We start from the raw sequence: 17,454 nt of genomic DNA, 5'->3' as shown, positions 1-17,454 counted from the left end.
GAATCTAATTTTTGAATTGTGGTGCTTTAGAAGAATATGGAAAGCACCATAGGCTGCTGAAAGGATAAACTGATCTGTCTTGGAAGAAGTGTGGGCAGAATGCTCCTTAGAGACGAGGATGACAAGACTTCCTCTTACATACTTTGGACATGCTGTCAGGAGAAACCAGACCCTGGAGAAGGACATCATGCTTGTAAAATAGAAAGGCAGCCATGGAGAGGCAGGCCCTCCATGAGATGGATTGACAGTGGCTGCGATAATGGGTTCAAGCATAGGAACAATTGTAAGGATGGTGCAGACTGGGGAGTATGTCATTCTTCTGTGCACAAGGTCGCTATGAGGCAGGACTGATTTGATGGCACTTAACAACAACAGGGAGCATTCACTAGCCGGCACAAATGATTCATTAAGCAATAGACTGATAGACAAAAGTTTAGCAGTTTGAGCCCACCCAGAGGCAGCTCACAAAATACCGCTGGGGATCTGCTTACAAAAGGTCATAACCTTGAAAACTCTATAGTTCTCTTCTGCACAAGTGGGCTCTCAATGTGTTGGTATTCACTGCACAGCACCTAACCACAGCCACAACATCAACATCATTATTACATCCCACTGATGAGGTAATGAGTGCTGAGCCCAGGAAGGCAGCATGAAGCAACAGAAGATTAAATGTTGTATCTTCAGGTCTTGAATCCACATTCCAGCTACATTATTCCACTAGAATTTCCACTTTACAGTTCTGCTGTGTGGATTAAATAAGATCATGGCTATAAAGTAGTCCGCAGAAACCTGGCATACCAATAACTTTTGTTTCTTTCCCACTCAAGGTTATAAAAAATAGTTTCTTTTCCACTCCTTCTCCCCACTTCCCCACCTTGTTTGTTTGTTTATCCATCCATCAACATATGTCTCTTGACCTCCTTCTTTGTGTATGTGTATAGAGAAGAACAATGGGCACTGAGGAGGGTGGACAACCACTGGCTTGTCTGGACAGTACTGGTGTGCCTTTTGACCCATTGTGATAGTTAATGTTGTTTGTCAGATCCAGGGTCTGAGGTGGAAATATTAACATGCAAAAATATCACCACCAATAGATCAAGTATTATTGAGTAACTATCAGTGATCATCTGTTTGATACTCTTTTTGCTATTTTGTCAGGGAAACATGTATGAGGAAGTTGGTTGGTTGGTCTTTCTTACACCAGACAAAGTGGTAAAAGTAAGAGAATGATCTCAGGTCTTCAGAGTCACAGAAAGTTTCCATCCATGCCCAAATTCAATTCATAGTTTTATTGTAAGAGCTACTGAATTACAACACCAACCGAATTCCCAAACTTGGTGTCTGACATTAAAGTGAGGGCTTTGGGAAGAAATGGCATCCTGAAACTTCAGCTGGGTCTTATAGGAAGATAATCAAGGAAAAGGGACTTTGGGCCCTCAGTTTTCATTGAATCACTTCATCCAGCAAAACCAGTACTCTGATCCTGTGTGATGAGAGATTAACCCAGGTGTGCCTGATGAGTCATTTTCTGAGCTATTGCCTGGGGCAGCACCTGGGGAATTGTCTGGGGCATCATGTGAGGGAGATGCCTTCTAAGATATTGCTGAATATTCCTAGGAAACACCCTCAGTACCCATTATTACTCCTAGACTTTTAATTAGACTTAAGTCACAGAGAGCCCCAAAAGTGAAGTACAAACTATGATGTAGGAAGAAGGACAGTATGCTACATTCCAAAAGAACTGCTTGATTTTTCTAATATGCACAACCAAAATCCTTGAACATTTCTGTAGGCCTGGCTGTAAAGGGTGTGGGGCAATGGTGCAAGGAACATATATCTGGATCAGTTCGAGTTTATTGATATGGAACTAGTAGACACAGATTCTTCCTTCAGTGCTTCAGCTTGAGATGTTAGGAAGGAATCTAATAGTTTATTTGATTGGTCCATGGAAGCATGGATTGTGCTGTGGCCTAAATAGAGCAAGCTGAAGGACTAGACCTGCCTTGGAAGAAAGTATACAAAGGGCTAGGGAAATAGGCATGTTAAAGTAGATTTATTAGGTTAGACTCATAAATCCACACGTGGAGTTCTCAGAGGACATACCTTTATCACAATGGTGAGAAACAAATATATCAAGTGAATCTCAGCATTCTTGAAGACTGCTGTGATTGCTATTTTATGTAAATTAGATTTGACAGTGGGAACTGTCATAATTGAATTAAGACACCTAACTACAATAAGTTTGATTGGGGAAAAAAAACAAAACAAAAAAAATAAGTTTGATTGGACCTTGGGTGGTGAAAGCCAAGTGGCAGCACTTAAATAGAAAAGACAAGATGCATATGATTACTAAAATAGATGGCAGGGTCAAAGCAGTAATCAGAATAGTTTGACTATTATGTTGGTTACTTAGTCATGGCATCCTTAGAAGTAAAATAGATGGAAAATCTACTATTTATTTGATCTGTTCAAGCAGAAGAAATCCAGATTGGGTGAAGGGCAGTATAACTTGAACTGTCAGAATAGAAAGTCACAGCCCCATAATAAATGTCCAGAATTCAACTATTATACAGACCCGCAATCCTTTGAATAAGTTTTCTTGAGGAAGGACCTCACTACACTGCCAAAATTTATATTGTTAATCATTCTCCTAGACTTCCCCAAAGGGATCTGAAGCCTTTTATAAGAGTGACTGTTCACTGGAAAAAAGGGAATAATTAGACTTTCCAGGGATTACTGGACATTGGTTCTGAATTAGCACTAATTCTAGAAGACCTCAATCATATGAAGGCCCACCAGGCATATTAGAGGCATGTGGAATCACTGTCAGATTTTTAATGGATTCATCTTAGGTCTGACTCATAGTGGGTCTTTGTTGCCATCCTGAAGTGGTTTCCCCAGTTCCAAAAGGCATAACTAAAATAGATATACTCAGTCACTGTCAAAATCCCCTATTGAATGTCAAACCTGTGAAATAAAGACTGTTATAATGAAAGTCGAGAGGAAACCATTGGAACTGTCCCATTTAGGAAATTAGTAAACCAAAAGTAATGCTGCATTGATAGAGAGAGTGCAGAGATTAGTGCCACCATCAAAGACTTGGGGATGCAGGTGTGGTGATTCCCACCACATCCCCTATTTGACCAAAGAGAAAAACAAGTGGATCTTGGAGAAGGACTAGAGGGTCTAGTGGGTTAGTGAAAACTCAATTAGCTTGTGACTCCAATTACGGTTGCTGTTTTAGTTGTAGTTTTATTGCTTGAGTTATTAATATATCTCTTGGTACCTGGTATGCAGCTATTGACATGGACAATACCTCTTTCTCAACTCCAATTTTGAAGGCTCACCCAGAGCAGGTTGTTTTTAGCTGGTTATTCCAATAGTATACTTCACTGTCCTATTTCAGAGCTATGTCATATTTTAATCCATAGGGATCACCTTTCCCTTCTACAAGAAGCCAAATGGGCCTATTATATTGATGGCCTTATACTGAGTGAGCCTAGTAAATAAGACATATCAATGATTCGAGGCTTATTGAGAAGACATCTGCATGATGGAGGGTAGAAAATTAACCCAACAAAAACGTAGGTGTCTTTCATATCAGTGAAATTTGTAGGGTTCAGTGGTATAGAGACATGTTGCAATTTTGCTACTAAAGTGAAGAACAAACTATTGAAGTTATTTTCTTCCACAGCTAACAAGGAGACACAATGTCTGGTGGGCCGCTTGAATTTTAGAGGCAACATATCCTTCACTTGCATGTGGTACTCCCATCTATTTATCAAATGATTTGAAAAGCTGCTGGTTTTGAATGGAGCCCAGAATAAAAGAAGACTGCAACAGGCTCAGGCTGCCACGCAAACTATTCCACATTTAGGCCATGTGATCAGCTGGTCCAGTGATTGTCTCAGTGTCAGTGTCAGATGGAGGTGCCATTTGGAGTCTTTGGCAGACTTCTATTGGTGAATCACAGTGAAGACATTTAGGATTTTGAAATAAAACTCTGCCCTCTCCTGCACATAAGTATTTTCCTTTCGAGAAACAGACTTTAGTTTGTTCATTCATCCCTGAATTCCTAATCATGGGAATGTATGATTCCCATGCACCATGTATCATGACTCATATAGACATAAAGTTGGATTGGCACATTTAATGATAGTACTCCATCATTAAATGAAAGTGGTATATAAAAAGATTGAGTAGGACATAGAGGTACTAAAGGTAGGACCTAAAGGTAGATTGAGTAGGACCTAAAGGCACGAGGAAGTACCTAAAATACCCATGGTCTCCACTTTTGTCATATTATGTTTCTTCTCCCTGTCTACAGCTTTGGTGTGGCCTATGGATCAACAAGCAAAAAGGGAGCTATTGTATGGGGTGGTAGGATTGATCCTGATAGAAAGGGGAAATCAAATCAATATTGCATAATCAAGGGCCCTGGTGGCAGGAAAGCCCTGGTGATGCTTTTGGTTAAGCATTGGATTGCTAACCACAAGGTTGGCACTGCAAAACCACAAGCTGCTCTGAGGAAGAAAGATGAGGCTGTCTGGTCTCAGAAAGATTTCCTGTCTTGGAAGTTCTCTATAGGGTCATTATGAATAGGAATTGACTTGTTGGCAGTGGATTTGGGTTGGTTTGGTAATGGAAATAAAGAAGAAAATGTCTAGAATCCAGCAGATTCTTTAGGATAGCTCTTAGAACTATCAAGCCTTGTAATTAATGTCAGGGAAAGTTATAGCAACCCGATTCTGACATAACTACTAATGGGCCGGGTGTTTCAGGAATGAAGATTTGCGTCACCTCACCTGACAAACAAACATAAGAAGCTGAAGTTCTTGCCCATGCAAAAGGAAAATGGGGCTGATGAAATTAATTCCACATAGTAGTTTTGACTGTGCGACCAATGACAAAAATGAAGACTAATTATTGTGAGCATTTTCTCTTCATATGTGTGCATCAAATATTTTTGCTCTGCTCACTTATAAAATATAAGATATAAATGGTATTGGTTGTGAGTTAGTTGTATTATTTTAGATTCAAGTATGACTTCATATTTGTCTTTATTTAGAGGATGTATATGATTAAGGGAGGTGTGTACAGCTGCTAAATTGACAAGGAGTGGACTATGATAGTTAAGGTTATGTGTTAATTTGGCTGAGCCAGGATTCTCAGTGGTTTGGCAGTTATTGTTATGCTGTTAGGCACTATTGAGTCAGTTCTGACTCATAGTAACTGGGTTAGTCTAGATACATTAGAGAAACAAGTCCACAGAAACTCATATGTATACGAGAGCATTTTATATAAAGGGTAAGTGCACATCAAGAAAACATCCCAACTCAGTGCTGCCCAAGCCCACAAGTCCAACATTAACCCATATGTCCGACACCAATCTACAAAGTCCTCCTCCATCTCACAATGACGCCGACTGCAGGAGAAAAGCCGAATCAGTGAGCATGTAAGCATCTCACCACTGGCATGGGTCTCCACACAAATGCTCCAGCACATAGGGCTGCATCAGGGTAGGTCCATGCGGCTTCTCCTCAGGGATGTCTTGCAGGAAGTGAGCCTTGCCAGCTGAAGCAGGGAACTGGCTAAGGCAGCTAAGGTCCAATCATCACAAAGCAAGAGACCTGAGAACTAGAAAGGCGAGGCTCACCGAACCGTTTATCTCTCCACCCTTCAATTAACCCCATATGTGTTTATCAGCCAGGTTGGCACAATAAATTTTATATCAGTAACACTATGTATAACACAACAAAACACTGCTCAACCTTTTACTATCCTCTCAATCATTATGTTTAAACCCATTGCTGTAGCCATTGTGTCAGGTCATCTCACTGAGGGCCTTTCTCCTTTTCACTGCCCCACCACTTTACAAAGCATGATGTCCTTCTCCGTGGACTGTTTTTTCCTGACAACATAGCCAAAGTACATGAGATAAAGTCTCACCACTATTGCCTTCCAACAATTTGTTCTTTGAGCAGTCCAATATACTTTTAGAATTCTTCACTAGCTCTATAATTCAAATGCATCGATTCTTATTCAGTGTCCAACATTCACATGCACATGAGGCAACTGAAAATACCATGGCTGGGTCAGGTGCTCCTTAGTCCTGTAAAGTAACTGCCTTGCTTTTCCATACTTAAAGAGGTCTTATGCAGCAAGTTTACCCAATGAAATGCGTCCTTTGATCTCTTGACTGCTGCTTCCATGAGCATTGATTGTGGATCCAAGCAATATGAAATCCTTGATACCTTCAATCTTTTCTCTATTTATCATAAAGGTACCCATTGGTGCAGTTGTGAGGATGTTGACCTTCTTTACATTGAGTTGTAATCCATACTGAAGGTAGAAATCCTTGGTCTTCATCAGCAAGTTTGGCAAGCCCTCCTCACATTCAGCAAGCAAAATTGTGTCATCTGCATGTAGCAGCTTGCTATAAGCCTGCCTGCGATCCGGTCACATTCTTTTTCATAGAATCCAGCTTCTCTGTTTATTTGCTCAGCGTGCAGATTGAAAGCACATGGCAAGAGGATACAACCCTGAAACAAAAGTTTCCTGATTTTAAACCATGCAGTATGTCCTTGTCCTGTTCACACAACTACCTCTTGAACTATGTACAAGTTTCCCATGAGCATAATTAGATGTTCTGGAATTCCTATTCTTCTCAAAGCTATCCATAGTTTGTTAGGGTCCATATAGTCAAATGCCTTGGCATAGTCAATAAAACACAAATACTGTAAACATTTTTTGGTATTTTCTGCTTTTAGTCACCATCCCTCTGACATCAGCAATGATATCCCTTGTTACACATATTCTTCTGAATCTGGTGTGAACCTCTGGCAGTTCCCTGTCAATGTACTGCTGCAATGATCGTTGAGTGACCTTCAGCAAAATTTTATTTGCATGTGATATACATGATATTGTTCTATAAGTTGAATATTCGGTTGAATTATCTTTCTTTGGAATTGGGTACAAATGGCCAAGTAGCTGTCTTCCACACTTCCTGGCATAGATGAGTGAGTGCTTCATCAGCTTGTTCAAACAGTTCGGTTGGTATTCCATCAATTCCTGAAGCCTTGTTTTTGGCTAATGCTTTCAGTACAGCTTACACTTCTTTTAGTACCATTGGTTCTTGCTCATATGCTACCTCCTGAAGTGGTGTAATGTCGACTAGTTCTTTTTGGTACAGTGACTCAGTGTATTCGTTACACCTTTGATGCTTCCTGCATCATTCAATATTTTGCTCATAGAATCTCTCACTATTGCAACTTGAAATTCTTGAATTTTTCTTGAGTTCTTTCAAATGAAGATATGCTGAGCATGTTCTTTGTTTTTGTTTTCCTAAATCTAGGTGTTTGCACATTTCATTATATTTGACTTTGTCTTCACAAGCAGCCCTTTGAACTTTTCTGCTTAGCTCTTTCACTACATAATTTCTTCCATTTGCCTTAGCTACCCTACAATTAGAGCAGGTTTAAGAGACTCTTCTAACAGCCCCTTTGTTCTTTTATTTCTTTCCTGCTTTTATTTTTTTAATGACCCTTTGCTCTATTTATAAATGATGGTCTTGATGTTCTCTAGCTCATCAGGTCTATCATTAGTGTTCAATGTGTCCAATCTGTTCTTGATATTCAGGTGGGATAGACTCAAGGCCATATGTTGGCTCTTGTGGACTTGTTTGAACTTTTTTCAGCTTTATTTTGAATTTATGTATGAGCAGTTGATGATCTGCTCTCCACTCATACCCGGTCTGTTGTTTGTTTGTTTTTTTAAATACTTTTATTAGGTGCTCTTACATCCCTTATCACAATCCATACATTACTCCAATGTGTCAAGTACATTTGCACATATGCTGCCATCATCATTTTCAAAGCATTTTCTTCCCACTTGACTCCCTGATATCAGCTCCCCATTTCTTCCTGCTCCACACCCCACCCATCCTCCCTCATGAAACCTTGATAAGTTATAGATTATTTTTTTCCATATATTACATCATCCTCCATCGCCCCCTCACCTACTTTTCTGTTATTCATCTCCCTGGGAGGGGTCCTAGATTGATCCCTATGATCAATTCTCCCTTTCTCCCAACCCTCCCCTAATCCTCCTGGTATCTCTACTCCCCTTGTTGTCCTGAGGGGTTTATCTATCCTGGACTCCCTGTGTTGCGGACTCTTGTCTGTAGCAGTGTGCATGCTCTGGTCTAATCCAATTTGTAAGTTACATTTGAGGTAATGATAATGGGGTGAAGGAAGCACCAAAGAGCTAGAGAAAAGTTTGTGTTTCATCGGTGTTATCTTTCACCCCGACTGGCTCATCTCTTCCCTGTGATCCGTACGTCCAGCTGTCTTCAAATAGGCATTGGGTCGCCACTCCATGCTCACCCGCCTCCTCCATTCACATTAGGTATGGTTTTATTCTGGGTCTTAGATGACTGATACCTGATCCCATTGACACATCCTGATCACATAGGCTGGTGTGCTTCTTCCATGTGGGCTTTGTTGCTTCTGAGCTAGATGGCCCCTTGGTTATCTACAATCTTTTAAGACCCAATACACTATATCTTTTGATAGCTGGGCTGCATCAGCTTTCTTCACCACCTTTGCTTATGCACCCATTTTGTCTTCAGTGATGGTGTCGGGAAGATGAGCTTCACAGAATGCCATATTGTTAGAACAAGGTGTTCTTGTGTTAAGGGAGTACTTGAGTCAAGGCCCAATGTCCATCTACAACCTTAATTTTTTAACATATAGATATGAGTACATAGTTTTATTCCCCTCTCAGTATATATATATGTATCTCTATCTATCTATCTGTCTATCTATCTATCTATCTATCTATCTATCTATCTATCTATCTATCTATCTATCTAATCTATCTATCTATCTAGGCCTCTATAAACATCCTTTGCCTCCTGTTTTTTTCCTCTATTTCCTTTTTACTTCCCTCTTGTTCCACCATCAAGTTCGGCCTTCATTCGGGTTTAGTAATTCCTTGCTGATACATTGTCCTTGATTGAGCCCCACTAGGCATCCTATGATCTTCCTTCAATTGATTTTAGTTCACTTGTTTTTCCCTTGGCCCTGGGTTGGTTAACCCCTTCTTCAGTGCCTGGCCCAGCATGATGGGGCAAGACCATGCACTATTCCTGCACTGTGTTTCCAGTGCTGTCCCCCACAGCATCATGGTTCAGTGAGGGGATGACGTGTCCTGTGGTGTGGCCAGCCCTACGTTCTCTGTTCGTTGTTTGCTCCAAGCAGGCACATCGTCCTTGGGGCTTGGTGGGCCAGAATGTCCTCTGCTCCCTCTACATCCCTTTGCATTTCTCCCATGTGCTCTAATCCAATGTGCCCCTCTCCCCAAGCTGTGGCCCCAATACTGTCCTCTGAAGTGCATTCTTCTGAGGGGTGAGGGGTGTCCACATAGTTGGGATTGGGGTCAGTCCCGCAGACCTCTCTATTGGTTCCCTGGTATATGCGGGTATTCATGTCTTATATGCCAATATTCATACACATTGGGTTGAAGCCTGCTCTATCTTTCTCTCCTACTCCTGTGGAGATATTAACAATACCCTCCCCTTGGGTGGATTAATGCCCTGCTCCCCTGCTACCAATGTTTTGCATTTATTCCCCTCTTTCTTTCTCTGTCTTATTTAGTTGGCTGCCATATGTATCCCTGGATTGAGTTTGGCCCCTGCCATAGTTGCTGGACCTCAACCCAAGGATGTATTTATATAATACCTTACCCCCTATACCCCATTTTTTAAAGCTTACCTCAGTGGACTCATGTTATACTTGTCCTTTTGTGCTTGACTTACTTCACTTAGCATGATTTCCGCCAGTTCTTCCAATGCGGCAATGTGCTTCATGCATTCACCACTGCATTTAGGGATGTGTAGTACTCCATTTTATGTATGTATCACAGTTTTTTGATCCATTCGTCTGCTGATAGAAATTTGGGTTGTTTCCAAGTCTTTGTAATTGTGAACTGTGCCGTGATGAACATTGGAGCACAGATATTTGGCTGTGGTTTGTTTCTTGCCTCTTCTGAGTATATGCCCAGTAGGGGGATTGCTGGGTCATATGATAGCTCGATCTCCATCTGTTTTAGATATCACCAAATTAATTTCCACAATGACTGTTCATACATACTGGTCCACAGCAGTGGATGAGAGTTCCCCTCATCCACTCCCCACAGCACACCCAACACTTGTTACTTTCCGATTTTTTTAATTGGTCTATCTTTGAGGGTGTTAGGTAGTATTTCATAGTTGTTTTAATTTGCATTTTTCTTATGGCTAATGATTGGGAACATTTTCTGATATGTGTATTGGCCATTCAGATTTCTGCTCCTGTGAAACTTCTGTTCAGGTCCTTTGCCCACCTCCTCAGTGGGCAGTTAGTTTTTTCCTTATTGTAAGCTTGAAAAGCATTGTAGATTTTAGTAATAAGGCCTTTGTCTGATGTGTCATTGCTAAAGATATTTTCCCAGTCTGTGGGCTCTCTCATTACTCTCTTGGTGAATTCTTTCGATGTACACAGGTGATTTATATTCAGTATATACCACTTGTCAATTTGTGACTTCTCTGTATTTGTATCCTTCCCAATTTCCGATAGTCAATGTATTCCCTGTGCCAAGGTTCTCAGGTTTGTCCCAATTCCCTCATTGATGGCTTAATAGTTTGGGATTTTACCTCAAGGTCTGTGATCCACCTTGAGTTTATTCTTGTTCACGGAGTGAGGTAAGAGTCTTGCTTCATTTTTCTGCAGGTAGATATCCGTTTTTTCCAACACCACTTAATGAAGATGGCATCTGCTTCCCATTTGCTTTTTTTGAGGCCCTTATCAAATATCAGTTGTCTGTATGCTGATGTTTTTATTTCTGTGTCTTCAGCTCTTTTCCATTGGGCTCAATATCTCTCATTAAACCAGTACCACACTGTTTTGACCACTGTGGCCTCATAATATCAGCTAAAGTCAGGTAGAGCAAGCCCTCCCACTTAGTCCTTCTTTTTGAGGAATTCTCTGCTAATTCTGGGCTTCTTCCCTCTCTATATGAAGTTGGTAATCAGTTTTTCCAATTTTTTGAAGAAGGATGTTAGTATTTGTATTGGGATAGCATTAAACCTATATAGTGCCTTGGGCAGAACTGACATCTTTCCTATATTGAGTCTTCCAATCCACAAGTATGGGATATTCTTCCATTTGTTGAGGTCACTCTTGGTTTCTTGTAATAGTGTTCCATAGTGTTCTTCATAGAAATCTTTTGTTTTTTTAGTCAGGTATATCCCTAGAAATTTCTATTTGTGCTTGGCTATTACAAAGGGTACTACCTTTTTAAATGCCTCTTCTGTGATCTTGTCTGATGTGTATAGAAGTCTGATAGACTTCTGTTGGTCATGTGTCCTGCTGCTGTGCCATATTCCTCTATCACTTCCAACAATCCACTTGTGGAGTTTCAGGGATTTTCGACTTATAAAATCACATGGTCTTGAGAATAATGATAGTTTCGTCTCTTCCTTCCCCAGATGAATACCTTTGATGTTTTTTATTTGTCTTATGTTGTTAGCTAGGACCTCCAGTATGATGTTAAATAGGAGTCGGGATAAAAGGTATCCTTGTCTCATCCCCTTTTTCAGTGGAATTGTTTTCTCGTCTTTTCTCCATTGACTACCACGTTGGCTGTTGGTTTTTCATATATAGCTTATATAATATTGAGGAATTTTTGTTCTATTCCTATCTTCTTGAGGGTCTTAAACAGGAATGGGTGTTGGATATTGTCAAATGCTTTTCCCGCATCTATTGATATTATCATGTAGTTCTTATAATTTTTCCTGTCAATGTGGTCAATAATACTAACGATCTTTCGTATGTTGAAACATTGCTGCCTTCCTGGTATTAATCCCATTTGGTCATGGTGAATTATATTTTTATGCTTTTGAATTCTATTGGCCAGTATTTTGTTAAGGATTTTTGCATTGATGTTCATTATGGATACTTGTCTATAATTCTAAATTCTTATGGGATCCTTCCCCATTTTAGGTATCACAGTTATACTAGCTTCACAGAAAGAGTTTGAGTGTTTTCCATCTTTTTCTATGTTCTGGAAGAGTTTGTGTAAGATTGATGTCAGAACTTCCCTGAATGCTTGGTAGAATTCTCCTGTGAAACCATCTGGCCTGAGGGATTTTTTTTGTTGGTAATCCCTTGACAACCTTGTCTATTTCTTCCAATGCTATGGGTCTGTTGAGGTTCTTGACGTCCATCTGGAATAGTCTAGGGAGAGATTGTTTTTCCAAGTATTTGTCCATGTCTTCCAAGTTGTTGAATTCGTCAGATTACAGGTCTTCATAGTACTGTGTAATTATCCTTTTGATTTCATTTAGAGTCCATTATAATGGCCCCTGTTTCATCCCTCATCCTTGCTATTGAGATGTGTCCCTTCCTTTCTTTGGTTAGGTTTGCCAGCGATCTATCAAATCTGTTAGCCCTTTCAAAGAACATACTTTTAGCTGTATTAATTTTTTCCATAGTTTTATTGCTTTCCCTCTTCTGTATCTCAGCTCTGACTTTTATTATTTCTTTCCTTTTGCTATTAGTAGGATTGTTCTGTTGACTCTGCTCTAATTGGTGTAAGTTTTGTGCCAGCATACCAACCACAGCTCTCTCTTCCTTTTTCATGTGTGCATGTATTGCTATCAACCTTCCTCTGATAAACTCCTTTGCTGTATCCCAAAAGTTTTGGTACATTGTATTTTCATTCTCATTGGTTTCTAGAAACTTCTTGATTTTATCTCTGATCTGGGCCAATACCCACTCCTTTAAAAAAAAGTTTTTTTATTGGGGCTCGTACAATTCTCGTCACAATCCATACATACATCCATTGTGTCAAGCACGTATGCACATTTGTTGCCCTCATCAATCTGAAAACATTTGCCTCCCACTCTAGCCCCTAATATCAGTTGCTCATGTTCCCCCTTCCTCTCCACTCCCCACTCCTTCATGAACCCCTCATAGATCATAAATTATTATAGTTTTGTCATAAGTTACCCGGTCCGATGTTTCCCTCCGCCCTCTTCTCTGCTGTCCATCCCCCAGGGAGGAGGCAATACTTAGATTCTTGTAATTGGTTCTCCCTTTCTAACCCACATTCCCTTCACCCGACAGGCATCACTCCTCTCACCACTGGTCCTGAAGGAGTCATCTATCCTGGATTCCCTGTGTTTCTGATTGCTATCTGTACCAATGTATATCCTCCGGTCCAGCCAAATTTGTAAGGTAGAATTGGGATCATGATGGGTGGGGGTGGGGGGGTAGGAAGCATTAAAGAACTAGAGGAAAGTTATATGTTTCATTGTTGCTACCCTGCACCCTGATTGGCTCGTCTCCTCCCCACAACCCTTCAGTAAGGGGTGTTCAGTTGTCCACCGATGGACTTTGAATCTCCACTCTGCACTCACCCATCTTTATAATAATATGAATTTTTGTTCTTGAATGCTTGATACCTGATCCTTTCGACAGCTCTTGATCACACATGGTGGTGTGCTTCTTCCATATGGGCTTTGTTGCTTCTGAGCTAGTTGGCCGCTTGTTTATATTCAAGCCTTTAAGACCCCAGATGCTATATCTTTTGATAGCCAGGCACTGTCAGCTTTCTTCACTACCTTTGTTTATGCACATGTTTGTCTTCGGTGATCATATCAGGAAGGTGGGCACCCACTGATCTGATTTTTAGTTGATTTCTGTCTGATAACTGGTCCCCTCTGCACCTCGTGGTCAGTCAGGCTGGTGTGCTTCTTTCATGTGGGTTTTGATGCTTCTCAGTTGGATGGCCGCTTGTTTATCTTCAACCCTTTAAGACCCCATACGCTATATCTTTTGATAGCTGGGCACCATTAGCTCTCTTCATCACCTTTGCTTATGCACACATTTGTCTTCAGTGGTTGTATCAGTAAAGCGGGCACCCACTGATATGATTTTCAGTTCTTTGATGTCTGATCATTGATCCCATCTACATCTCGTGATCAGACAAGCTGGTGTGCTTTTTCCATGTGGGCTTTGATGCTTCTCAGCTAGATGGCCGCTTGCTTGTCTTTAAGCCTTTAAGATCCCAGACGCTGTATCTTTTGGTAGCTAGCACCATCAACTTTCTTCATCACCTTTGATTATGTTCACATTTTTCTTCAGCAATTGTATCAGGTAGGTGTGCATCCTGGAATGCCAATTTAATAGAACAATGTGTTCTTGCAATGAGTAAGTGCTTGCCTACTCCTTTTTTCAATAGAGAATTATTCTTCCTTCAATTGTTTACCCTTGTTTTCTTCATTGTCCTTCTGTTGATTCCCAGCCTTATGGCACAGTGATCTAAGAGAGACATCTGTATTATCTCTATGTGCTTGGATTTACTCAGGTTGGACTTGTTTCCCAGCATGTGGTCTATCTTCGAGTAAGTGCAATCTGGGCTTGGAGAGAATGTGAATTTTTTTGCTTTTGGGTGGAAAGCTCTGAAAATATCTATCAGGTCAAGTTGTCCAACTGTGCTGTATTGATCTGTTGCTGCCTTCTTGAATTTCTTTCCCTGTGATGTGTCGTTTTCAGAGTGTGGTGTATTAAAGTCACCTACTATAATTCTAGAGCCAGTGATTTCTTTTTTCATCTTTTGGAGTGTTTGATTTACTAATTTCATGGGTCTCTCATTGGGCATGTATGTATTTATTATGCTCACTGGTTCTTGGTTTACTGCTCCCTTAAGCATTATATAGTGCCCCTCCTTGTCTCTTGTTATGCCTTGTACCTTGAGATCAATTTTATCAGAGAATAAGATTGCTACCCCTGCTTTTCTTGCATTGCCATTTGCTTGGTATATTTTTCTCCAGCCTTTAATTCTCAAACTGTTTTTGTCTGCAAGCTTGAGATGTGTCTCCTGTAGGCAGCAGCATGGTGGGTTATGTTTTCTGAGCCAGCCTGTTAGCCTCTGCCTTTTAATGCCTGCATTCAGGTCTTTGATATTCATTACATTATTGACCTGCTTATTACATTCATCTATGGACTCTGTGATGTCATCTTGTACCTTTTGTGTTGGATGTTTTCCTACCTACCTATCTTATCAGTTTGTGCTTTGTGTGTGTATGTGTTTCATTCTTGCCTTCTTTCCATTATTGATCTAATGCTATCTTGGGGGCTGTTTTCTCTTTGTCGCCCCATGGGTGGGCTTGTTCTATGTGATGGTTTCTTATTTGTGTTCGGTGAGTGTTGATCTTCTGCCCATACTGGATTGGCAAGGAACTTTTGTAGGGCTGGGTTTATTTTTATGTATTCTTTGAGTTTTTCCTTGTCTGGGAATACTCTTACTTCTCCATCTATTTTAATAGATAATTTGACCAGGTATAGTATTCTATGGTTTGTGTTATTTTCCTTCAATTTTTGGAATATATTACTCAATTCCCTCCTCTTCTTCATCGTGTCTGCTGATATGTCTGAACATATTCTTATTTAGGTACCTTAATAAGTGATTATTTGTTTTCCCTAGCTGTTTTTATGATCTCCTTTTCCTCACAGTGGATAATTTAAGTATTATATGTCTTGTTGACTTCTTTGGATTGTCTGGCTGTTGTTCTTTCAGCATCCTGAATGGTTGCCTAATTTTAATTTGTTAAGCAGGGGAAATTTTTCTCTAAGAGTTCCCTCACTATTTTTTCGATTGACTTCTTTGCTGTGTCTTGCTCTGGTAGTCCAGTTATTCTAATATTTTTCCTCTTCATACCATCAGGCACGGATCTCAGGTTTTCTTCAGCTTCTCTGATTGTCTTATTTTACTGCTTTTCCCGTTGCTCGAGGTCTTCTGCTTGGTTATCCTCTAGGTCACTGGTGTGATTCTCTGCCTCCTCAAGTCTGTTGGCAAAATCTGTTAATTTGCTACTGGGTTTTGTTATTTCATCCCTTAAGTCTTGAATTTCCCTTTGGTGTATTGACTTTATCTCTATCATTTCATCCTTTTCCTCTATTGCTTCCCTCATATTCTGTATAACTCCCAGAAGCCTTCTGAAATTTTCTTTCTGTGACAGGTCAATATCTGCTTCTACTATGCACATCGTTAGGTTCATGACTTCTTCTGGCATTTTCTTCCATTTCTCCAATTTTTCATTGTGGCTTTTGTGGGCTGTTTGCTGTTTATGTGTTGTTTTAGAGGAGCCTGTTGCCATCGTCCAGAATCAAAGAGCACTAGGCTCACAGTTGGGGTCTCAAAATGAGTGCTTCTACACTCTACCTGCAGTTAGCTGCACTGGGTGGGGTTTAGGCTAGCATTGTATCTTCCTGTGGTTTCACTCTTACACTAGCCACCCAGTTTTCCGCTATTAGGAATGTGAGTTGGATAGTCCTCTCATGGGATGCGGGTTGTGTGGTTGTGGGCCCACAAGGGTGGTGTTTCACTGGCTGATCTCTCAGCAAGCCACAGTGGTGTGCCTCATGGAGGGTGGAGTGCCTCAGGTTGCACGTGATGCTTCCCTCTGCAACTGGATTTTTGGGGACACTGTGTGGGTGTACCCTCCTTGGTTTAGAGCACCATAGGTGGCAGGTGAAATTAGCCTAGACAGGGAGATCACTGAGGAGGTTGGGCAGATGTTCCTGCAGCAAGGTGTAGCACCTCTGATACTGAGTAGGGGTTCTCCCGGTCACTAGTAGGGTCTTGGGATGTAGGCTCGAATTCCCCTAGCCGTTTGATGGGGAGATCCCCCAGCTGCTTGGGGTATGGAAGATGGGCGTGATTTCCCCAGCTGTGTGTAAAGTCAACAAGTGCAGGCAGGAGCTCCCCCAACTAGACCATCAGAGTTACCCTAGGCCTAGGGTACTGGCCTGGAGGCTGGTAGTGGCTTGTGAAAAGAGAGGCAGAAGAGAAGAAAATGAGAGAAAGGAGAAAACAAAGATAAAAGCAAAATTAAAAAACAAATGAACACACACACACAAATGCAAAGACAAAACAAAATTTAAAACAGTAAAAAAACATAAAAAGAAAACTGAGTCTGCTGAGTCTGTACCAGGAAAGAGAAGAGATAGCAGAAGGGGAAAACAGAAGAAAAAGCAAAAGAAGAAAAGAAAGAAAAAAGAGAAGAAAAATATAGATAGATAGCTGAGCCTCATGCTGTGCTGTGTGTAGCACTGTCTCGTGCCCTGTGCAGCACTTTCACATGGGACATGCTGCAGCTCTCCCCACAGGGTAGAGTTTCCCTAGGCAGAGGGTAGAGGGCTTGAAACAAGCAGTGGCATATGGAAGGAGAGGGAGAAGAGAGGGAAAAGAAGATGAAAAACAGAGAAAAGAAAGAGGAAAAACACAACTGTGCTCGCTAAGTTTGACTGTGATGGGAAAGAGAGAAGAAAGAGAGATGAAAACAAATAAAGAATAAAGAGATAGTTGATCCCTATTTGCCTGAATATGGGGCCAGATGGGTTTAAACCC

Source organism: Echinops telfairi, unplaced genomic scaffold (assembly GCF_000313985.2).
Source record: "Echinops telfairi isolate 266 unplaced genomic scaffold, ASM31398v2 ScPeMD7_7424;HRSCAF=8462, whole genome shotgun sequence".
NCBI classification, from domain to species: domain Eukaryota; kingdom Metazoa; phylum Chordata; class Mammalia; order Afrosoricida; family Tenrecidae; genus Echinops; species Echinops telfairi.
The sequence above is the reverse complement of the archived record's forward strand: the minus strand, read 5'-3'. Positions refer to the sequence as shown.